Below are 25,563 nucleotides of genomic sequence, written 5' to 3'. Positions count from 1 at the left end.
AACCTCCCCCAATATGTTGATCTAAATTTAACGTGAGCCTTCCTGGTGTTATTAACTTCTATCACTTCTTAATATTTATGCTATTTGTGAAGGGCAATGTTCTATTTCCCCAGGTAGTTCCCTTCATTAAGTGTATAGTGATATTTAAATTGCAAGGCAGGCTGGGCAAATCTAGAGTGCTAAATTGCTTGCTTAGCGGGACTGCTTTAGTGCTTTCCCCTACAAAATCACCAGCTTTGTCAATATTTCTTTCAAAGCCTTTAATAATTTAAGGAGAAGTGGCACTGCAACAATCTGCACAGAAAGCTGACAGCTTGCAATAATGTGAAAAATACTGTCTTTTTTTCTCCTAGCATGCATGGGGTCTTTGCAGTCTGTGAAAATGAGCAGCTGAATTCAAGGTGCTTTGGACTTACCCTGTTTTCCCGAAAATAACACCTAACCTGAAAATAAGCCCTAGCATGATTTTTCAGGATGCTCGTAATATAAGCCCTACCCCAAAATAAGCCCCAGTTAAGTGAAACCCCGCCCTCCACCATTGTGCAGCAACCACAAGAAGAGGACACGCCTGCATTTGAATAAATGTAGATTGTTGTACATGAAAAAAATAAAACATCCCCTGAAAATAAGCCCCAATGCTTTTTTTTGAGCAAAAATTAATATAAGACCCTGTCTTATTTTCGGGGAAACATGGTATGACTGCGGCCTAGCTGGCCCCATCCCCTGCCATGGTGGCTCCATATGACATGCAGGGAGGCTGATGCAGGTCAGAGGAGGTGTGTGTGTGTGAGTTGTTTATGCTTGGTAGTTACATTTGGGGGGGGCATAAGAGTTATACATGGATTTTGAACTACACATGGCTCTGGCACCTGTAACTCCCCAGCGTTGTTGAAGGCAGAAGTATAATTAGAAACCTTCCTCCTTCATTTGCGACCAAATAGAAATGTAATTCTCCTATATGGATTTCATCTGAAAATCTTAAGGATATTTTTGTCCAGTGATTTTCTTTGTGTTAAAACTGGAGCTGAAAGGTTTAATAAATGGAAGCCTGCAGATTAATCAACAAAGTCTTTCATCCATTGATCACCCGCTGCTGATTTTAATCAGTGAGTTCAAATAATAATAGACAAGGCTGTAAATAAAGGGCTTGCTTGTTTGCTTTTTTCAGCTATTTAAGGTCTGGGTTATTGTTGTAATAGGAGATGTAGGGAAATAAAGGATCATAAATGGCCTTTTCAGCTCATTTGGAACCAAGTGGTACCTTTTATTTACAGTTTAAAACACTTTATCTGTCCTTTAGTATTTCAGAGACTATATTGCAGTTTCATAATAAATATGCACATTTATTTAAAGCCAGTTGATTCATAGGCTTAAATATTATTAATTGACAACATATGCCTGAATTTATTGATAGGTGTCTTATCTTTTAGCACAGGCAGCAATATTTCTCGGTCTTGTTGGGCTCCTCACAGGTTTTTAATGGTCTACTCTACCTTTCCTTACAAGAATTTGAAAGGCGAGGCAAGTTATAGCAAGTACCAATTCTCCCCCAGCACCGTGCTGTTTAAAAAACTGCTTGGAAAAGTTACTTTCTGGTTTACAATTCCCAAACCCACAGTCAGCATTGACACTGGGAAAACTGGTTGGAGACTCTGGGAGATGTTGGTGTAGCCATCAATACTGTTCCCAGTAAAACCACCCCTTAAATATCTTGCTTACTTTGAAAGCCCTGCTAGGGTTGCTGTATGTCAGTTCCTATTCAAAGACACATAACAGCAACAAAGGGGCTGCGGAAGCTGTTATCCAAAGTAGCCAGGCAGTCAAAGATTTCCAGGGCCTACGGAGGTGATCCCTGTAATGATTTTGCACTATGGGCTTCATACTATGATATGTGTTTACACAAATTATATGCTCAAACCAGGACCCATTTCATTTCAAACATGGAGGGAGAAACCTAGTATAACAGGTATAATAACACCTACATTGAACCATTAAGAGAAACACATTTTTAAAGAATTTCAAGAAGTCTCTTCCATTAGCAAACAGAGAGATATTTAATGATGCTTGAGAAGCTTCAACCTATGATAACAAAATAATTGTGACATTAATACTGATCAACCACTTGTCTTGATGTGGAGCTTCATAGATTCATCACTGTGCTATTGTAATCTAATAATAGGTACTTATGCATTCCAATTCAAAGTTATAAATAGAATGGAGAGCGTAGGGAGAGAAAGATGGTTCAGAACAGTCACGTTCTCGAAACACTTCTTCATAAAAGCTCTGGAAAAGGCCTGGCTTGGGAGATGGAAGGTGTTTCAGGGCTGCTGGAGTGGAAAATGTGTTATAGGCATGATAGATTAGATAGCAAAGAGTGCAGGTAAATGTCACTGTTCTATAGCATGTAATTCCAGTGTAATCTCAGACGAAAGGGGTTGTTTGGTGGGCAGGTTGTACTTTAGAGCACAAATTTGCCCAAGGCTTTGAAACTGGTAGAGTGTGTTTGCAAGAAAGTAAAATAAAAATGGGACAGGCAGCACTTAACTATAGTAGTTAGGTATTGCTTTTTAAAGTTTCAGCCTTGTTTGTAGTAGTGCATCACATTTCTAAAGAAGACAGAGCAGAGAATGGGAGTGTTGCTTTTTTGGCTTGCTGCTTCCAGAATTCTGCAGCTCAACAGGGCCGGTGTTCATGCTGGGGTTGAGATTCTGAGTTATACTGTAGTAAAAATAGTTCCCCAACTCTGAGATGAAGCAACTCTGTTGTCCAAAAAGAAGCACTGGACTCAATTGGAGGTTGCAGGAAAAGAAATTTCATCTATCCCCATGGATAGCAATGAAAGGAATGCTGTATGTCAGCAAATGCCAATTCTAGCTTTTCTTCTCTGCCAGCTTTGTCTCACCTGTATTTACTGTAGATCTTTCTTCTGAATTTTCCTGGGGTGCCCACTCATGATCACGACTATAGATGTGTTCTTACTTCTGGATGCTTTTTCCAATTTTCATTTAAAGTCAGTGGTGCTTCCTCCCTTCAGTAATGCTCTAAAAATGTCTACCACTTCTTCATACCTTGAAGTATATGGCCCTGCTGCTTCCCACATATGTATTTCTGTTCTGTTTATGGACAGGAGGTAGTTTGATTGTAGTTCACCACATATACTCATATCCTTCTTCCTCTTTTAGTTGTTGTTTCTTTTTATTATAAATCTATAATTTTTATATTGATACAGAAAGAAAGAAAGAAAGAAAGAAAGAAAGAAAGAAAGAAAGAAAGAAAGAAAGAAAGAAAGCCCACACTCATTCTTGACCTAGAGCTTAAATCTAGTTGATAGTTCGTGCTGAAGTAATGTAAACTCATTGGACAAAATCTTGTTGCACTCACTGCAGCTCAGTTTACGCAACGGAACTGTTTTATTTACATTAATACAACATTTGCTGTCCCCCAATTTTAGGTTCTGAGGCTCTCCCAAGCTCCCTTTTCCCTGGTCAAGCTTTTGGAAAACTTGGGGTGGGCAGGGAGAGCCTTTAAAGTCAAAGGTTGCTGCTCGACCACCACTCCTGATCTGACAGCATTTTTTGGATTTTTAAATGAGAGGAAAAGGGAGCCTGAGGGAGCCTCAGAAGTGGGAGGATAGGAATTTTTAAAGTAGTGTAAATAAAACATTTACCTAAAACAGTGAAGGGGGGAAATATGAGGTTCAATTAATAACAAATTAAATGTTTCCAGCACCTGGCCTGGGTGCAATGTTATGTAATGGGAATTTTCCCATTGAATCAGTGGGAATTTCGGTTAAATCAACAACTGATTCCATTAATCTGCACATTAGGACTAGCAGTTGGATTTAGTCTGGTTATCACTGGAGCCTCTGCCTTTCTTGCATTGTTTGTCATTCACCAGATCTAAAAGTGGATAGGATTCCTAAGGAGGGAATTTCCTCAGGCAGTTCTTATGCAGAAGGGTTACTAGGCAGCTGCTCTCTCCAAGGTGAAAAGTGCCTAAAACACTCCTTTCTACTTTTGGAAGCCTTGTCCATTTCCCTCTCTTCTCAGCTTAGGTTCCCTACCAAGTTGAACACTAGCTGAGTGGCAGGTAGAGTCCTTGAGTCTCTCATACCCTAGCAATTACCTGCCTCATAACCTTTCAGAGTAATCCATCCCATACTTGGAGTGTAGCTAAACTTGAGGATTGGACACAGTAGTTCTGAAAAGAAAATTATAGAAAATTGCCAGCTCTGTCAGCAAACTAAACAAAGGAATGAAAAGGCAAGAGAAGAGGATTAAAAGGAGGCCAATATCATGTTTTAAATTACTGTAAATTGGCAGTGTAGATCTACATAAGTCTATATAGACTAGCTCTTCTCCTGGGAAACGCTGTGGGGAATTCAGTTCTCAACCTCTGGCTCTGGTGCCAGATGCACAAATTACCGGGTTATCAGCCAGCAGTGTAGGTTGTTTTTCTTTTATTGTGTTGTTTTTAAATGTGTTTTAATATGGTTTTTAGCTAATGTTTTAAATATAATGTTTATTTAATTCTTTTAAACATTTGTATAATGTACTGTTTTTAGCTTTTATTATTGTCTTTTTTTAATGATATAAGCTGTCTTTGGTCCTTTTTAAGGAGAAAGGCAGGGTAAGAATATTTCAATTAATTAATATTTCAAATAAATATTTCAAATAAATAAATGGGCATACCCTTGAATCTTTGTGTTAATGGTGCTTTCAGTTTCCAACATGCTACCAAAAAGTAAGGCTCAGGCACCTCCTTAGAGGGCTCCCTTTGCAAGTGAATGGTGTGAATGTGTAACTTAAATAGGGATGAGAAATGTGCCCTGTTAGGGTGCTAAAAAAAAGGGAGAGGGCTTTGAAGGAGCAGGTGGTGAGAGTTTACACTCATTTGAATATTATTCACTCAAAGGGAAGGAGTTCATCAAGAATGGCGGGAAAGCAGGTTCCTGCAAATATCTTTTTATGGATGGTGAACGCATCTGTCCTCTCAGCCTTTATTTCACAGGTTCAAGTGAACTGAGAGATTCCACACTCACATTAATAGGGAGGATAAAAAGGCAATGAAAGGCAGAGCTGATCATCACCAAAAGACTTTTGGGACAAAAGGAAGAAGAATTTCCCGCTTGTCCAGTAGTTTTTCAGCTGGTCAAGTGAACGATGTGATGGAGGAATCCCTCCCCTAACTAGCAGAAACTGTGGTTGGGCAACACTGAGAAACGATGACTCCTGTAATAATGACTTACTGAAAAATAAAGACTTCTGGTTCTGAAGGATTAACAGTTCTCAGAAGTAGACATTAGGACCGCATCTGCTTGTGCTGGAAAGGTTCGCTTCACTGGAACGTGTCCCTTCTGTGCATATAAGAGCATGTCTAACCTAGCTCCAAAACAAGGTAGTGCTGCTGCTGGACCAAAAAAAGTCCAGTTTGGGCATGGAGTAGGATCAAACTGGTTCACAGTCTTCTGTGTATTGTGTGATCACTGGGAGTAGCTCATACCAGACTGTGCCAGAAGCTGTACAAACCATTAGCTGTTTCTCTCTCTAATTGCACCCTTACTCATGCACTACTATTTATTCTTCAGATAGGAATTTGCATATTCAGATCTTTACAGGGTTGCAGACAAATATGTATTTTTAACTGGTGGAAGACTACTGTAGCGTTTCTAGATCAGTAACAGAGTGTCATGGAAATTCTAGATCACAGTAGAAATGCTTCTTGTTGTATTTTACTTTACTATTTGTATTACTCCTCAAATGTGCTCTCAAAAAACAGAGTTCTCTAAGTTTCAGGCAGATGTCAGCCATGTACATCACTATTTGGTAGGTGTCCAAAAAGCCGCCAACCAAAAAAACCCTCTTCCTTAAATTTCCACAGCCATTTGATATCTTCAATAAGAATCAATTTTTTCAAATCAACACACTGCTGAATGAATGATAAGTATATTAACATTTATGCAGTACTAACAATAGCAACAACAACGATGGCGATGACAATGATGATGGCAGGTTATTTGAAGCACCAAAGTTATACTCGTATTGGGGGAGGTTGATGTCTCAGTCAGTGTTCAGTTCATTGCTGTGGGATGTTTATCAGTTCAGTGATAGAGCTGAGTGGAGAAACAAAACTTCACAACAGCTGGAGAACTCACTGTGGCTAAATTCATGATCCATCAAAGCCTTCTTCATCCATTGAGAGCTGTTTTTTAGTTTTTTGGTTGTTGTTGATGATTTTTTTTCTGCACTGTTACCTTCTCTGTGTTTTTGCTGTTTCTTCCCCACATTTTTTGTAAAGAAACCATAGTAGAGACAGCGACAGGTCCTAGAAAATTATCAGTGCTGGGCTAGCTTCTATATGAGAAACTGTGGGCACCATCCAGGAAAGAGACTGATGTAACAGAACTCAATCGAGCATATGGGAACCCTCTGCATCTGGGCACAATGCCCTTGATGGAGTAGACTGTGCCCAAGTATATAAGGAAAGATGTTAAACTGGGCAGGAAAGCAACGAGATGCCAATACCCTGCAACATCTTTTTCTGGTGAAGCAATCAACAAAGTACTGGTTTGGCATTTGGACGGGTGGTTGAATGAAGTGAAGAGCCAGGCTGTGGGTGTGTGTTTCCCTTTGTTTGGAATCTCTATATGGGGGTTGACAGAGAAGTGTGATTCACCACTGATAATAATTCCAGGGCTGAAACAGAGAGGGGAGAGCTGGAGCAGGCATAAAAGCTATGACTCAGTAAATGTTCCCGGCAGTGGATGAGGCAAGGCATTTGAACAAAAGATTGGGCGAAGATAAGATGGTACAGTAGGTGATAATAAAACTGGACACCTACCATAATACATTTGCTTTGGTTATGAAGCTGTTTGTTGACCTAGTCATAAGCAACTACACTGTCAACAAAAGCAAGTCAGCAACTATAATAGGACATTTTAAATTATGAATTGGAGGGCACTCTGTCACAGCATAAGAAAGAACGTCTAGTACAGCAAATGCCACAAAGCACTTGACACTGCCTTGTATCTAGTTAACCGTGCAGAAGCCACACCCAACAATATTTTATTCAGTAGAAACAGAAGTCAGTCCTAAACATACACATTGCTTCAGAATGTGTCCCTTTAAATTCAGTGATATTTATTTAGTAATAAATGAAATCATATACTGGTGTACTAAAAGTTAATCATACTTATTCACGGGTTGCTGCTACCTATCAGCGACCCTATTGGTAGGCTACAAAGAATTTTATTGACTAAACAACCTTAGAAGCAAAAACAAATAAAATAAATTGTAAAATTGGAGAGCTTAAGTAAAACTCTATAACTTTCACTGTAAAATTAATTTGAAGGGAAAAAGTTGCTAGTAAGAGACCATTTATTGCAAATAACATAATACGATACCCATGAGAAGTTTGTGGCATTTTGAAAGTACTGTATAAATATTCTATAGAACAGCAAATGATAATGATGTAGATTGTTGTTTATTTTTTGTGCAACAGGTGACTGCACAAAGGGAAGAAATTCTCTGTGCTCTTCAATGTGGACTGTTGAATACAGGGGACCCTCGACTTACAGACGGCTCGACTTACAGACTTTTCGAGTTACAGACTTCTCTGGCCGCAAAATTTAGATTCGACTTGCAGCCAGAGAATCGACTTACAGACCAGAAAAAAACCAAAATGGAATAAAAATAGAATAAAAACCACTGGTTATGGGATTAATCGGTTTTCAGTGCATTGTAGGTCAATGGAGACTGGACTTACAGACTTTTCCACTTGCAGCCACCATTCCAATACGGATTAATTCCTTAATTAGAGGGTCCACTGTATTCCAACAGGGCATGCCTTGTTTCTGTTCCTGCAGTCTCTAGTTTTGACTGGTATTGTATATGTTTGAAACATTACTGGGTATCTTAAACCAGTGATTCTCAACCTTGGATAACCCAGGGCTTTTTGGACCGCAGTTCCCAAAAGTCAGAGTTTCTGGGAGTTGCAGTCCGAGAATACCTGGGTTAGCCAAGCTTGGGAGCCACTGTCCTAAACAATATGGCTGCTTAGAAGTTTTAGTTGTAGTGTTTTTGTACACTGTAGTTTTTTTGTCGTTGAAATTTTAGTGTTTTCAGCCAAGGGCTTGGAGTACGTTTTGAAATTAGGCTGCAGAAAAAAACAAAACCTGGCTTTGTGCTTTTTTTCCCTTTCCCTTTCTTTTTTGCCTTAGAAGAGATACATAAATGTAATTGCAGTTCGACTAGTTCAGTGTACTGTATAAGTATCTATTAGCTACATCCAACTTTAATACTGTTCAGTAAAGTAATGACCCTGGCAGAAATGCATGACTTCATCAGGATCAAGAAAACATCCAACCAATTTAATGGATAAACTCTGAATTGCCTCTAGATGCATATTTGCCAGAGCTTGGACAAATATTTCTCCTGCTCCTCTCTTCTCTTTCTTTCCTCCTTTCCTTTTTTGATAGCAGTACAGGCTGATATTTGGAGGAGTCTGAGAGCTGTTGTGAGATACATGGGTATAGCTTATTTGTGAAACACTTGTAAAAGAATGGCACAGAACAGGACCAGCCTAATAAGAGTTGCTGCTTGAAGCAGAACAGGGAACAGTTGCCCTTTCCCCGCTCACCCACATCAAAGTACACAGTACCCCAGAACAGCCAATTGTTTTGGCTCAAGAGACAGAACATCCCACAAGTGCCTATTTCAATCTCTGGCTGTCACAATTATGCCTTTTCTGATGCCCAAAACATGCTACTTAAGGTGACCTCCTCACTCTGCCTAATATTAGAGCTGGCCCAAGCTCAGAAAGAGAACACGAACAAGAAAGGCAAAAAGACAGCTAGAATAACTGCTTCAGCTAGACATTTTGTTTTGGTCCTCTCAGACCACCACTTAGTGTTCACTATCCTGTTGGAAGGACTCCAAGAGAGAGAGGAAGGGAGGTGAGGATAATGCACATATGTCTGTTCCACCCATATAAATATGGACTGGGGCCTGTGGAAGTTTGAATCCGGTGATATCAGGAGAATCAGTGGTTCCCCACAAATTCAATTTGCAAATGGTTCTGAGGCTGCTTGTTTGCTTGCTTGCTTGAAGTATTTATTCATTGCTTTTCTGCCTGCGGAGCCTCCCAAAGCAAAGTACAATAGAATAGATTAAAACATTCCTTTAATAATAAGTTTAAAATAAATTTGAAAACAGTGTTATTGAAGAACAGATGAAAACCAATTGGGACTGCCAAGTTCAAAGCAGAGTTAACTGGCAGTTCCCCCCCCCCCTTCTATTTTGTAAAGCTAAAGTTGAAGCTTGTATAAAAATCAAGACAGTCACTGTCTCCTGTGTGCCTTGTATTTACAATGCTAAAATTAATTGTTCAGTGAAGCTTAGAGATATTAGTATTTTAAACAGGTGAGGCAATTAAAAATCCTCTACACTGACTTGGGAGACTGAGTTATGTACACAACATTAAAAAAATATTTTATTTTTGCTAAGGAACAAAGAAAAGAGTTTAAAAATGTATGTTGTCAGATGAAGAAGGCCCCTATTATTTGACAGATGGATGTAGGTTTACTCTCTGACGTTAATGGAGCAAAATGACTCACAGCAACTGTTCACCCATGTGGAGCTCCACCTGCACAAGAGTGTGTGAGCTTTCACATTCCGTTGCTCAACCTCTTTGCACAAGTCCAGCCAAGAGATTCAGTACTCTGTGTGGGTGCTTGTACGTTACTATATACTCTAGAGTTGATAGGCTTAGGGAAAAGAATGATGCAATGAAATGGTTGACCACTGCTAGCTAAAGAACAATGTCTTTTTCCGTATGCATGACATTGTCTGTTGACTAAACAGTGATGCTGTAACTAGAATTACAGTATGTGGCTTATTTTTAGACCACAGACCAGTTTTGCAAGTTGTTATAATTAAATAACAACTGATATGTATATAGATAGGGGCCACACAAGATATCTCAGTCCCACTGGCCTTTTCACTGATTGCTTCTTGGCTGTAGAACGTATTTCCAAAGGATAACAACTCCCTCATCCTTCTTTTCATTTTAGGGAGTTTTAAATAAGCAACTTGCTGCTAAGAGAGGGGTTTTAATGGGGCAGTTGTATCCTTTTAAAAAGTTTTTAAAATAGTTTTAAAGTGCTTTTATTCAGTATTTTTAATGCTCAATATTTGACATGGACACAAATTTAAAAATGAATCATGATATTTGCCAGAAATCGCTAATTCATGTAATATTCGTCACTTTGAGTCGATTCCAAAAGCCCTGATGAATACAAAATGACCAATATTTACCCTTTTTATTTGTCCCTTCATTGGGGCCTTAGGGTGAGCTAGGCTGCTAGGGCAGCCATTCCGGCAGTCTAGTTTGTTCTCTCTGTTTGTGGGCCTGCCAAACAGCTGTTCAGTGGGCCTACTCTCTCTGCCCTCACAGCCTGCCCCTTCTCCTTTCCCACTGCCCTCATCGCCTCCCTACCTTGTCCTGCTGCCGCCGCAACTGCCATGTCACCTCCTCCACCAGAACGGAAGCGAGGCTGCCAGAATGGAAACCTGCCGTCTCTGCCTGTGAAGCAGAGAAAAGAATAATAATTATATATATTGGCTCAATACATTGATTCAAAATGGTGGTTCATTGTGGTTCATAGGTCATCAAAGTTGATGACCCACGACCCATGAATTGCCACTGGATTTTCTGATGAACCACAGATAAGTTTGTTGGTTCATCAGTTTTTTTAAAAAAGACAGCCTATGGCTATCTGCCCAACCCCCTTCCCACTCCCCCCCCTTTGCCACCGTACTTGGCTGCTGGAATGGAAACCACTGTTCCAGAAGGCTAGTGTACTCTCTGACTTTGTGCACTCCGAACACCTGATTGGCATGCACAGAGTCAGAGAGAGCCAGGGGCAATTCGTGGGCCATCAGCCTTGGTGAACCACGAACCACAATGAACCACCCTTTCGGCGGTTTGTCCTCATCTCTATTCAACATATTTAATTGTTTTGTTTTTTACATTGTAATTGTATTTTAAATACTTTTGAAACCCTGTGTAAGCTACCTGGTGTCCTTCTTTGGGACAAAGTTGAGGTGATAAATAAATAACAACACAATTTGTACATGTGTGGCTTCTGTGGAAATGAGCTGATTAACAAGGTTGAAGATTGATTGGAGATGACTGGTAAGGCTGGCCTTAGGCTTCCTGAGGCAGCTGCTTCAGAGAACTATGGAGGATGGCACACTGTTTTTCACTGTTACCCAGTGAGGTCCTATATCGCTCTGGAGCGCTGGTACTGTGAAAGACTCTCCAGAGCTAGCTGTTTCTCTGAGGGGGCGGAAAAGGGAACTAGCGATAGGCCTTTCACCAGCCACCGGAGTAGCCTGAAATGGTGGTGGCAGCACTCTGACCATACGTTTGCCCCTTGTTTCCAGAAGCCTGTTCTGTATGGAACTGGCAATTTCAGCAATTATGTGTTTGGTTCCAAGGTCTTCAAGCCATAGAAATTACCTCATTCCCATCTTGCTTTGACTCCAAGAACTAGGTGATATTGAAATAGCTGGCTGTACACAGAGCTGGCTTCCAGAGGCAGCAGGAGATGGGTAGCTGCTGCTTCCTCGGGAGTTTGGGGTGTGTGTTGTCTGTCCATGCAATATGATCCCCACAATAATTATTTGCAGAGGGCTGTTGTAACTGCTTCACAGAAAGGAGAAACATACACCTGCTTCAGACAAAATGTTGTGGTGATATCAGTTATTTTTTAACCCTGTCCTCAAGGGTTCCGTTTTATGTCTGGGTGAAGGCTTTATATACTATAGATTTATCACTGATCCAGTAAACATTCGCAGGAAAATAAATGCAATTTGTTCAAAATTAGCTTGGGAGTGTAAACTGTAATATGTGATAGTCAAGGGAGCGAGGAATTTATTTTTCAAGGAAGAATGGGGCAAGACCCTTCACAGTTAACAAATATGTTCTCAGAATTTTGTGCTTATAAATCATGTCTGTTTTATTTCATTTTAGTTAACTTAGATTTTAATTAATATTGCATCCTTTTTTATAGCTTTAGTTTTTGCACAGTTCTGCTAATGCACTTTTCAGATGTAGGATATTCATTTTCAACTTTTTCTTTCGCATCTGGCAGTTCTAATCCTTCATATTTGTTTTGACTTCACACATATATTAATTCATTCACACAACCAGGCATAATTCAGGAAAGATTGTAAGAGACTCTCAGCAGTGTCGACAGCTTTTCAAATCGGATCTCTGTTGGTTTCTGTGGGTAAAATCACTGTAGCCATCCAGATGAGCATGAACAATTATTATGTTGCAGGAGTTAGTAGGGCTGAAAGCTGTGAAAACAGCCATCCTTGAAATTGGCAGTTTCCACTGGAACTGCCCCTTCCCTTTCCTTCTTTTTCATTTATTTATTTTCCTGAAGTCTCATAGCACTTATCTGAATCAGCAGTAACTTTGGAAAGCATTAGAAAAGACAGTGTTTGGAGACAACAGGTGCTCAACTAAGAGGAAGTGACACTCCCACAACTGCCCCTTTGCATTGGATCAGGCAATCACAGGGCAGAAAGCAGAGAAAAGCAATGCAAGGTGAATCAGAGTAAAACAGAACCCCCCTGGAGACTGAACAAGAGAGCGATTCCTCACTGAAAAGCAGATGATTCCCCACTGGGCTTCGCCATGGTGAACTTTGAGTCATGTGGTCAAATTTTTAAAAAATCTGTTTCATCTGTGCTAAATCCAATGCAAACTCCAGAGTAAATGGCCAATTTAGTTGTCCCCTGAGAGACAATATTTATTTATTTATTTATTTATTTATTTATTTATTTATTTATGTATTTATTTATTTATACCCCACTCCTCTAGACCATGTCTACTTGGGGCGGCTTACAACATAAAATAAGACAATATAAAATATAAATAATCATAAAATCCAATTAATATATTAGTTAATACAATTAGATTTAAAAAATAGCAAAATGGAATAAGATGAGAGAAAGAAAAAAATAAAAGACTTAGCTGACTGGAGGGAAGGCCTGCTTAAATAGCCAAGTTTTTAACTGTTTTTTAAAAACAGTATGATAGCCCTCTTCAAATATTTGAAGGACGATCACATTGAAAATGGAGGAAGCTTGTGTTTTGTAATTGAAGAAGGAAGCTTCTGAGGTAGCAGATTCAAATTATGAGAAATAAAATGTCACCTAAATACTAGGAAGAACCTATTGTCAGTGGGAGCTTTTTGGTGTGTGTGGTGGACTTTCCTTCATTGCCTCATGCTGGGCTTTTAAACATAGGTTCGTTGGCTGCCTGTCATGGTGCATCTCTTTGTTTGACAGGGGTTGGACTCAATGATCCTTGGGGTTCATTCTGAGCCTTCAGTTCTATAACTGTATGGCTTAATGTGCTACCATAAAAACATAGAGCCAACTATAGTTCTGAAGTATATGTTACTTCTAGCTTGTAACTGTGTAAAATGTATTTAGATGGCACATACATTTATCTTGTTTGTAGACTTTGGTTCTGTAAGAAAGTGACCTCTGTAAAATCACAAGCAAGAGAGCAGTAACTAACAAGAAATGAGTGAAGCAACGTTATCTGTAACACCAGGTTAACCACAGGTTAAGCACAGGCGGAAACCTGCTGAGCACCATCTGGCTGATGGGAGGTACCATGGATATAGACAATATTTGTAGCCAAGTGTATAAAAATCATTGCACAATACAGATAAGCATCTTTTGCCTACAAGAGTTATGTATGAGTCATGTATGTTTTGCGAATAGGTTGCAATTCACTTTGTTTCATTTCAATAAATTGCTTCTGCATTAGAACAGACTTGTGTTTAATTATTTTCTGACATTAACTAATAATACAGTGAGTAATCATAAAGTGACCTTTTAGGTGAACAACTAACACTTGAGTGTAACGAGTAACACCTAATTACTTCCAAAAGTTACTTTAAACAAGTATTTTAAGACTTTTTAGAAGCATTTTGACAGGAATTTTTCAGGTTTTGTGAGTTCTCAATCCGGCATTATAAGGGAAGTATCCTTTGATTTTGTCTTTTATTTTTTAATAATTTTATAAACATTATAATATGGCAAAGATTATAACATGAAATGCAGCAAATTACTTATGCCAGCCACACTAACAATAGCCTGTCTACAAACAAGTAATAAATAAAGCAGTTCGTTTTTGTTCTTGTAAAATTCTGAGCTTGTATCTGGTCTCTAGCTGTTGCCATTCTCCCTCCTTTGGACTTTTTGTTGAATGTATTTCCTCTGGACATTCATCCCTGAGTGTTCAGTAGCACTTTTGGCTGAAAGCCAGTAGTTCTTTAAAGTGTTCACTTCTCAGCTTTGTTTAGCACGGACCCATTGCTGGAATCTCTGTTCAGAGTACTGTTGTCGCCAATGTTCCCTCTGAACTGTGCGGGTGCACGGCCACGCAGTGCTGCATCAGTGCCATACACCCACAGCCAATGTTCCTGCCCATTTTTGTTCCGGTCATGGTCAAAACCCTGCCCAGCGCTGGCAGAAAACTAAAGGGAACATTGGTTGTCACCTATTTGAATGAGGATGTCTAGGGAAGTAACTCCCAGTGGGTAGCACCAGCAGTATTAGGTAAGGATATAATGATAGTGGAGGTTGTGCGGGGATATTCATCAGTCTCAGTGACACCGCTGAGGTTCTTCCCTGCAGATAACCTACTGGGTGCTGATACCAGCTGGCAGAAGTAGTTTCATTCAGAACATCACATTGCAGAAGGCAGGCAGGCAGGCAGGCAGGCAGTTCCTGGAGATTCCCAGAATTGCTTCTGAATATATTCCAAGAAATATAGCACTAAAATCAAATGATAAGTGGACAGAAACAGAAGTGTGCAGGAGATACACTCCAGTTTGGAGCTGTGGTCCACCAAGCCATCTACTGCTAATCAGTCAGTCACTGTGACCTAAAACGTCCTTGCAGAAGGCAGAAACAAGGAAAACGTTTATTGAATCCTCACTGGATTCTTGTCTTGTCTTGAGGGTTATGTTTAGTTTAGGATTCACAAATTGTATGGGCCCACTATAAGTGGATAGGTTTCTCTGGGGATTAATGACTGAATCATGCTGATAGCGTTCATTTAGATGTAACATCTGCTTCTGTTAGGATTTTTTAAAATGTAGCTGGCCTTTTGCCGCAAATTGTATTGATGAAGTTGACATTAGTTTTTTCTGTCTGGTTGTCAATATGTGGGAATCTGAAGAATAAATAGGTATTTATCCAGGACATGCTCAAAGATAAAATGTTTGCCCAACAGTACAAAAACAAAACAAAACAAAAAATTAGAATGGGAAACTTTAGTTAGTGAGATTTATGCATGCATATGAGACGACTGGACTGCATCTTTTATGGTGATGTTCAAATCGCCGATAGTGAGATTTTAAATTTGTTTCCTTTGCAAATAACACAGTTCAAGTTATTCGTAACGCAGAGAATTATGTACTATGTTGCAACAGCAAATATAAATGCCGCACTTCTAGTATTATGTGTATCTTAATAGCTTAACATTTGTTTTAATTTTCAGATAAGTCAACTAAAATCTTCAGAAAGTTCAGTAGATTGCTTTATTACATTAAAAAGATATAGAAAAATGAGCTGAAATTAAAAAAAATGCTTTTGTAAAATCTTGTGCATTCTTCCAGGTTGTAGGGCATGGGTGGGCAGACCTCTGGCTTTTGGGGTCCCTTTGCCTTTAATGAGAACCTGGAGACCTACCAATTGGAGGCATATTGTTCGAATTATAGAATGCTGAAGAATTTGTTTTGAGTGCTGAAGCTGAGTAGAGCTGACAGTACAGTCTTTTGATGCACACATTAACATCTGAACTTCCTTCTGTTTCTCACCCCAAATTTCACAAGCTACTTGTGACCTCATCAGACCAATTTAAAATGGAGCAGAAAGTCATTTTGTTGATACTGTTGTTAAACCACTAGGAGTCTAGAAATCCTTGCTAATCTGCTATGACAGCTGGTGTGGAGAATATCTGTCCTTCCATGTACTAACCCCATTACATATGTTACTAGAGATGTGTGGGAAGTAGCCAGGAAGCTGCGACCACATCACCATGGTAGCCCTTGAATTATACATATGGCAGCTCCAAATTCGGCTGGAAACAATCACTTTTTGAAAGGGTTGAAAGTAGTATAATAAATACTGTTTCTGCATTGTTTGGCTCATAGTTTTCTCTGGTCAAACAGGTTTTTTGGATATGGGACTACTACAAAAATCTGTGACCACAGATGATGATAGGATGAAATAAATCAGGTGGTGGGAAAGGGGACATAATTCAGCGCTCCTATACACATTTGGCATGCTGAAAGTCCAAGGTTCAAACCCTACCATCATTGCGGAAGCCTGGGTAGACTAGGAATGACAGTGGAATTACAGAAAATGTACTATGTCTTCCATTTTAGAGTATCCTGCTGGGCAATATCTACTTGTACCATGTTGGTCATATAGCATCCCTGGATCTCTTTCAATTGCAATGAGTTTAGTCTTCATTTAGTTGGCAGTTGTCTCAGTTCATGTGAGCTAATGAGGGATGTATATGGGGCCACCTTTCCTAAAGGCAAGGAAAAGCCTTTGCATAGCCTACTGAAGGGGCAGATAGCTACAGTACAGATGCCATGGTAGTCCAGATGTCAGTTTCATATAATCTTTGAATAATATGTTCTTGGACAACCTCATATCCTCTCCTATGGAGGTAGGGTGGGGAATAACCCAGCTTAGACATAATTGTAGATAGCTGCCCAAAAGTCCTTTCCATTTCCTCATAGGCCAATGAAACCAGTGGCGAGGCCATATGATAAACTATCTTGAGTCAGTACAACACAAAATCTGCTTTCTTGGTGGGAGAACCCACGGAGTAGCATGATGTCTCAGAATGGACTAAGGCAGAACTGGGCAAAGTGTGGCCTGCAGGCCACATACAGCCTGAGAGCCACTTCTGTCTGGCCTGCTCCAGCTCCGGTCACCAGGCATGGCAGTAAGCAAAACTCGCAAGATCCGATGCTGGGATCTTGCGAGTTTTGACTGTTACTCTTGATCCGCAGCGATCCTTGTGCAGGCGATGTGATGGCCCAAAAGTTTAGGGAGTTAACTATGTCAGCCTTGTAGTTCGTTCACTGCAGGGCCTCATCCAATGGGGGCCTGTTACTACCTACAAATTGGGGGCATATTATTACCCACCCCCAAACACAGTTAATTAATTGCCCACCCCTGGACTAAGGCCATAGAGGTAAATCTTGCTACCACTAATGCTCGGGTTAAAAATTTATGTTGGATAGATTCTGATATTGTGGTATTTGAAAGAGCCTATGTGGGGGTTCCATAGAGTGTCTCTGGAAGCAACATACTTTTATAGAGTTATATTAAAGGTGCGATCATAAATAATAAGTAGATAAATAATAAGTAGGATTGGCAGACACCTCAACAGACAGAGCTATAGACTCTTAAGTTATCTGACCATGTTCCTGAACTTTTAAATGTTGCTCCAGATTATTTATATAAGTTGGCTTTATTCAGCAACTTCCTGTTCATCTGCCATTTATATTTCTTCCTCTTTTTCCCAAAAACTAAAATTCTGGTTTTGGTGTCATCAGCAACATTAGCAAACTAAATCAAATGAAACCAAACCTCATAGCCTTGGCAAAATCAAATTAAGATTAGATCACTGTGTGTAAATGGGGTTGATGCTAAATGGGATTGATGGGGGGTTGGAATCCAATAAGATCTGAATGGTTACAGGTTCTTTGCCTCTGATGCATATGATAAACTAATGAACCTGGTTCATTATAAAATAACTTGCTGTGCTGAACACAAAGTACCAACTATAGAAGGTGGTGCTCCCTTGAAGAATCTGTATCCAAGTATTAGCTTGTTCGTGTTATTTGTATGACATAAGGTGTTTACAGTACCGCCTACAATTAATAGAAATAAAAACAGTAGTCCAGATACAAATGAGAATGTAAAACCACAAAATTAAAAGCAATGCAAAATGTAGCAAGTAACAAAACCTCAAAGCAGTATCAACAACATTATGAACAAAACACTTAAAACTGAAAGACCTGGACTACAGAAGTCATTGCATAGACTTGGGACTTTAAAAGAAGGCGATGTTGCATCAGGGAGAAAAAAAAAGATCAGAGAGGTAGTGCTAGGTAAACCTCTCTGGGAAGGATATTCCATTACCTTTCTCCAGGAAGAGTTATGAGGAACTACATGTTCTTTCAAGCTCTACAACACTGTGGCATTTTGCACTGCAGTATACCCAAGTCTAAAAATGGTTGCTCTGGTCTCTTTTATAGAACAATTTTTGCTGTAATTTTAGAGAAACTGTCAGCCTGCTCTTATGGATTTGTTATTTTCCCAAAAGGACAAGCTGTAGGAAGACCAGTCAATGTTTACAGTGTTATAAAGTTTGTACATTTTGGGGGAAAATATGGGAGGTATAGGAGAAAACAGTAAGGTGAATTGGGAGCATGACCTTCTGTTAGTGCCTGAGAGGAATTAGCTGTGCCTCTGGTAATGTCTCTCAGACGTCATTTGTTCCTCAGACTTTTCCCCTCTGGCAGAGAAGGCAGAGATCAGCTTTTTTTGCCAGAACATGCAGCCATGCCTGGTAAAGCATCCCAGGAAAATTCAATTGTAGTGGTATGGCCAACATTTAACAGGATCAGGAAGTGTAATCACCCACAAAGGGATGGAACTGGAAGTGAAATTTGCTGTTCTGCTCTATGTCTAAGTGAAGAACCAGATGATACAAATTAAAGAGACCTGGGTAAAATCTACACTTCTGGTTCTTTTGTGTTTGAGGGATCAATGGGCCAGTATTTTTTTTAATAATAGAATTTACCACATATTAGTGAGTACTGTGCAGCAGTGGTTCCCAGCCTTGGGTAACCCAGGTGTTCTTGGACTGCAACTCCCAGAAGCCTTCAGGACCAGCTGTGGTGACCAGGGTTTCTGGGAACTGCTGTTCCTTAACACCTGTGTTGCTCAAGGTGGGGAACCACTGCTCCACAGTATCCATTATACAGTACTTAAAATGGTATCTTCCTATACCACACACGAGTATGTAGTACTGTAACTGCAAGAGAAACTAAGCCAAGAGATAGCCCTCTGTAATGTGAATTTGTGCCACATGTTGCTTCATGGTACTAGCCTTGTCTTAGAATTGGGAGGAATAGATCTTGCTGGAGACTGGCTCAAAACTATGAAACAAGGAACAGGCAAGCAAAACAGAAGGCTTGAATTAAGGCGGGGGAAAAAGGGTGGCTTTTAAAATGCTGTCTAGGTTTGTCATTGCTTTCCTCCCAAGAAGCAGGTGTCTTTTTAATTTCGTGGTTGCTGTCACCATCTGCAGTGATCATGGAGCCCAAGAAAGTAAAATCCGTCACTGCCTCCATATCTTCCCCTTTTATTTGCCAGGAGGTGATGGGACCACCTCCTAGAGGCAAAATCTGGAGCTGGAGTCCCGAAGGCAGTTCGTGTCGTTCTGCCAACTCCTGCGACGTTGCTGGAACCAGTTGTATTGGCTCTTGCCTTTCCATTGGACCATTTCAGCAACATGGAGAGGGGGGATCTGCTGCTTGGGTAACAGCCTATCCTCCATATTACTTTACCCAGGCTTCATGCTCTTGAGAGGACACTCCTCGATTCAGAGCATGTTACCATAGTCTCTCGAGACTGAAGGATGCCTATCTATCTATCTGACTTGTACTTTTCTAAGGTACAGAAAGGAAGCAAAGGAAAGAAGGGATAATTGGCAGCTAGAAAAGACATTCCAAACATAATTTGTTTTCCAAAGGAGTGTAGAGGTGCTGGGGAAAGAACCTCGATTTCACTGTCCAATTCATGGAACAAGTCAGAAAAAGGAAAAGGGGGAGTGGGAAGCCTTTCAGAGGCAGGCAGAAAACTCGTTGAGGAACACTGATAGCTGTTTTTCTCCTCTTCAAATGCACTGATGTTTTGCCTATGGGGCCACAAATGCTGCACTGGCAACTTTTCATTTTTTTTAACCAGTATTTCCAAATGCCACAGTTAAAGCTTGGCAACTAATAACCCTTGTTTTCTTATCTAATAAAAGGTTTACTCACAGCTGTAGACCGTTGTAGATGGCATAGGAAAATACTGGCTTCTAAATGGGTAATGGATATGATGCATCCTTGTGAATACTGGACAGTAAAGACATTTTTATGTCTGAAATAGTGTAAGCAGGATTGCTTGGGGATTGTGGGCCTCACAAATGAGCCTTGTGTTACCTTCGCAGAGAGTGGAACTATAAAATGTGTATTTGATCCATAAGGTTGTGTTCTGTGCCTATGAAGGCTGTAAAGTTCTATGTAGGCTTATGAAGCCTACATACAACTTCTCCATTAAATGTTATTGTAACTACAATGTTATTGCTTCAAGTTCTATGTAGGCTTATGAAGCCTACATAGAACTTGAAGCAGTAACATTTTAGTTATATAGCTATACACTGTACAGTATCTCCTAGAATTGCTGTTTATGTCAAATATTGTTTCTCCTTAGGAAAAAATCCTTTTTTTCTTTTTTCCCCCCTTTTCTTTCTTTTCCTTTTCTTTTTTCCCCTGTTCGGTGAGTTCAGTTTAAATGTAAATTCTTAAGAATAGCAAGGACCAGACTTGGAAATAGTGATGTTCCATTACATTTACATTTTGTCAACCAATGGGGAAGATACAGTCAGTCTTTACAAAATCTTAAATAAAGGAAGAGCATCAAAGTCCTAAGATATCTTTGCAAAAACGTGCTGGGTAACTTTTATTGAGTGTTTGTATGTGTACAGAAGAAGCAAGTACAAAGCAAATCATTATAGTGCTTGAGCTTTTAAACCACCTTTGAGTACCAAAAGACAAGACTTCTACTCCTACCCGAAAACCCAAATAAGTTTTCAGCTATCTTAACGCAAGTTGTTTTTATACATAAGTTAGATCCAGTTTTGCATTTCCAAAATCTATATTTGACTTGTACACCATTAATTATGGATTTAGTTTTCAAACACTACATTGAGGTATAGAAAAAGTGAGAAAAGAATATGATAAATAAATGCAGACTAATACAATAGGATGAACAGTTTTGATTGTGAAATTGCAAGAATGTAAAACCCACTGTCCAAAGAGACTTTTGCTAATCACCTCTCCCAAGAAGGAAGAATGTCTGTAAGGTTTATGTTTACAAAAGTCTGCATGGTTGCTTGACTGTTTGAAAATTATGAACCAAACATTTCTGACATCTTTTAAAAGGGTGGTGGGGACTGGATGTGAAGCTTAACCGTGCTTATCCATGGCTCTCTGAATTTTCCATTATTTCCATGCTAGTTGATATTGCCCAAATGAAAATAGGCTATGTTCTTTGGTTCATTGTATTGTTGTTGCTAATACTTTCCTAATATTTTAGCCAAGTATCTGTTTCTACAATTTGTTTTAGCTCTGAATATCAAAAGAGGTCATATTTGGATTAGTTTCCTAGACTGAAGTGGTTCTTTTTGCTTTTACCCAAGCAGGATGTCTGCTGTGTTCCAAATAATCTCATTTACCTTTTCTTTTATTATCTATTGCAAATTAAACATACCTGAAATAAACATATATCAGAAAGTTGCAATTAATTATTTTTAAATTTGGCAAATAAAGAAAAGTAGTTGGAGTTTGACACAAGTACAACCAATGTTTCAAAACAAATTTGTAATAGTAAGATATACAGTGGTGCCTCGCTTAACGATTGCCTCGTTAAACGATGAAACCACTATACAATGACTGCTTTGTGATCGCTTTTGCGATTGCAAAACGATGTTTTAATAGACAAAATCCGCTTTGCAACAATCGGTTCCCTGCTTCGGGGACCGATTCTTCGCATTATGACGATTTTGAAACAGCTGATCAGCGGCTTCAAAATGGCCACCCCTGTGTAAAATTGCTCCCAGCTGAGTTTTTGGATGGATTCCTCGCTATACAGGCACCGAAAATGGCTGCCCCTGTGGAGGATCTTTGCTGGACGGTGAGTTTTTCAGCCCATTGGAATGCATTGAACGGGTTTTCAATGTGTTTCAATGGGATTTTTTTTATTTCGCTTAACGAGGATTTCGCTGTACAGCGATTTCGCTGGAACGGATTATCCTCATTAAGCAAGGCACCACTGTACATAAGGTTTTGCAATGGAGATGTATAAAAACATTCAATGTCTAAAACTGGCTGAGAGCATGAATGAAACCCACTTACTGTAATTCCTAGATAGCAAGTGGGTTGTATACATGTTCTTTAGCCATTTTGGCTGGGAATAAGAGGAACCAAGGACTTGAATTCTGTGGTACTTAGTGCATAGCATTACTTCATAAAAGTGCAAAATGAAGTGCAAATCTCACACATTGCCCAGATGACCAGACATAGCATTCTAGTTGTAATGCTGGAGTGGGACCAAGCATTAAACTCTAATGTCTGTTTTCCTCTCGCATGCCAAACCTCTTAGGAAATTTCCTGGTTTGTTAAGCTCCAATTTCCATGAGATCTGAACTAGTCATATATAAATACTTCCAGCAAAACAGGATTACTAATCAGGACCAAACTATGATTTGCCAACATTGATCTGAGAGGAACATTTAAATAACAGTTTGCCAGGTTATCAGAGGTAAATTAACCCTGTTCAGGCATTACATATACCAATAAAATAACAGAATGTGGGCCGCACTCACTGATTTTGTCTCAACCTTGGCTGGTAGTCTTTTTGTCTGGCATCTCGCACATGGAGGGATACATGTGTGAAGGTTTCTGCTTGACTTACAATGGTAATCATGTAGAGTTATGGGTTATGTGGGCATCTGGTCCATACTGCTGTATATACAAAGACCTTATCTCTACAGAGAAGCTGAGTGTTAGACATGCTTCCAGCACACAGGACACTGGAACCATGGTTGGTTCGTCTACTAACGGCGTCAGTCTGATGTGGAACATACATATTAGACTCTATTAAATAGTTAAGGGCAGAAGAAATACTCACTTCCCACTTCTTACTGGTATCTCCTTTTCATGATGAGTTCTTTTCATTCATAGTCCACTCTGCTTCCCACCCACCACACTAGTTTATAGAACTGTCATCACAATCTTCCTTACCAGCTCACATCACAGTGAGGATTATGCATCCATGTTTGCTTTAAGATTCTGCCTCAGATGCCGGAAAAAAAATTTTGTTGTCATTTTTGTGGAAGTGGGGGGGAATTAGCTGAATCTCCCATTGCCAATATGCATGCTCTTCTTCAGGGGGAATTGCTTGTGCCTGACCACTGTGTGCATCCAGCTCTTAATATTTAATATGTCTTTGGTCTTTTATGTAGGTCAAGAGAAGAGAAATTAAATAAGAAGGCTGCACCACTTACACTGGCACCCTCTGAATGCTTGCCGATTGCCCTGAATTAATCAAAGGGTAACTGTTCTGTCCGTTCTGGAAAAGGTTGCACATGATGGTGTACCCAACACATTGCCTAATTGTCCTGCCAAGTCTTCTTTCTCTCTCTCTTTTCTCCCCCTTTCCTTCCACAGCTTATTGAACTCGTGCTTGTGGCAACTAAATAGACTATCAAGGGATGCAGCATTTGGCTTCCTCAACTCTGCTTTTCCTTGTGGTGCTGCTATGAAAACAAATCCCCCTCTTCTTTTCCTTTTTATTCCCCGCCTCCTGTTTCAGCCCAGCTGCAGTAGGACAGCTCACCGTTGATTGTAAATATTCATTCAGAGTTTTGGAATTTCCTACGTTTGTATGCAGATAGATCTTGGAGGAAAAGAAAGCATTTTTCAGCTCTCTGTCTTTCCACAAATTCTTTCATTTCCCTGCTGCCACGTGGCTCTTTGAAGCCTAAATTCAAGAGCTCTCAATTGTACAAAGACAACATTGTGATCTTGGGCAGAGGGTATATAAAACATTTCCTAGGGGAGAGAAAGAAAGAGAGAGAATACGGATCACTTGTTTCACCATTCCTCGACTACTCCAGTTCTTTGTTAACATAAATGCGGCCTGTGGCTAGGACCACGAAGAATAGATAGCAGAATACATATGGAAAGGAAAGAGATTGTCCTCGGTCACTTGGTGAAGAGATGGAAAGAAAGTGATTGCCAATGCTTCGGCATTTGTGTCTGTAGGGCACAAGAAAAGCCCGGTCATGTCCTCCCCTTCACCACACTGACAATAGCAGATACAGTTGGTTTGGGAGAATCAAATGGTCCAGAATGTGTCTGCAGTGTGTTCTGATAGTAGTAGACTGTTCAGACTGTATGATACCAACCCCCTATTGACCTCTCCGGTTGCCGTTCCCCTTTTAACATACTTCACTATGTTTGATAAGATCAGTTTCAGAGTGGAACCTTTTAGGAATTGCACATACACCCCTGTTTGTTCCACTGCAGAAGCTTCTCTTTGGTTACCACTTCCATTTGAAATAGGATACCTAGAATTTTACTTATGGATGTTGTTGGGTTTTTCCTGTTGTTTTGATTTAGGCAAGTTACCTTGTATGTAGGTAAAAAAAGTGGCATAAAGAATTCCAATGATGATGACCATTGCAATGATGGTTATAATGATGGTGATGATAAAGGGTATGTATGGTCAATGTAAAAAGCATGTTTAAAATCTGGGTTCATCTTTGCCTGGTATGGTGAAGGACAGCCCAAGAAGATAAGTTAGTTTTAAGTGGTATATTGTGCCGCAAATGAGTTACACTGTCACTTAAAGTGAATTACACAACTGGCACTGATTTTGTAAATCCGTCACAAGCCTTCAAGTATCAGCGTTTGCCCAACTCCACCAACTTCTGGTGTTGGCCATGCCTACATGAGAAAAGTGTACTCATCCGTGGGGACACAAATGCTGCCAACTCTCATGGTTGTTCATATGAGTGTTGAAGATATAGTAAAAATATGCAACCATTAGTGACCATGAGCATAGACACATGCACTGAAACAGATCTGCATTGACTTGTACAGAGAACAAGAATGTGATCTTGCATTATGTGGCATGAAAGAGGACTCGTGCGGTCTGGTTCCGTTGCCTCATGATTCTCGACATACTGAATACATGACGAATTAAGATTTCTGCTGCTCTGAAAATAGGAGGACGTGGATTAAAAATGCAGCTTGTATATGTTGCCTTAAATTTCCTAAACAACAGAGGAAGGGTTGTACATAGTGGAAAAAATTCAAACCTGTAATTTTACTTAAAAGGCTATTATTACTTCATAAACTGCAAGAATAAAACTCAAACTAACTTGTGTATAGAATCCGAAAGGTTAAATTACAGACTCTGCGGTACTCATCATGGGGCTTTATATATATATATTTCCATTGCTGACACAGGATAAAACCATCCTTGTATTGCTTCATTTTCTTTTTTTCCTTTTTCTTGTTTTCTCTTTTTATTTTATTCCTCCCCCCTTCTTTTCTTCTTCTCCTTCCTTTGGTCTTTTCTGAGCCTAAATCTTCCACATTCTTATTTT

General features: G+C 39.7%; 1 protein-coding gene and 1 long non-coding RNA gene across 4 annotated transcripts in view; one reads left to right on the top strand and one right to left on the bottom strand.

Moving 5' to 3' along the window:
* The window catches only part of FGF14 (fibroblast growth factor 14), a 386,515-nt gene that overhangs the window by 122,801 nt on the left and 238,151 nt on the right, over positions 1-25,563 (top strand). The gene's annotated exons all lie outside the window — the stretch shown is intronic.
* Positions 1-25,563, bottom strand: part of LOC140705448 (uncharacterized) — a 59,892-nt gene that overhangs the window by 5,639 nt on the left and 28,690 nt on the right. For both annotated transcript variants that reach the window (XR_012084834.2, XR_013544062.1), the window contains exon 4: positions 1-25,563. This exon is cut by the window's left edge and continues 5,639 nt beyond it. This is a non-coding gene — a long non-coding RNA (uncharacterized LOC140705448).

The sequence above is a fragment of the Pogona vitticeps genome, chromosome 3, assembly GCF_051106095.1.
Source record: "Pogona vitticeps strain Pit_001003342236 chromosome 3, PviZW2.1, whole genome shotgun sequence".
In the NCBI taxonomy this organism is placed as follows: Eukaryota; Metazoa; Chordata; class Lepidosauria; order Squamata; family Agamidae; genus Pogona; species Pogona vitticeps.
Note: the sequence above shows the minus strand (reverse complement) of the source record. Positions and strands in the feature narration are given on the sequence as shown.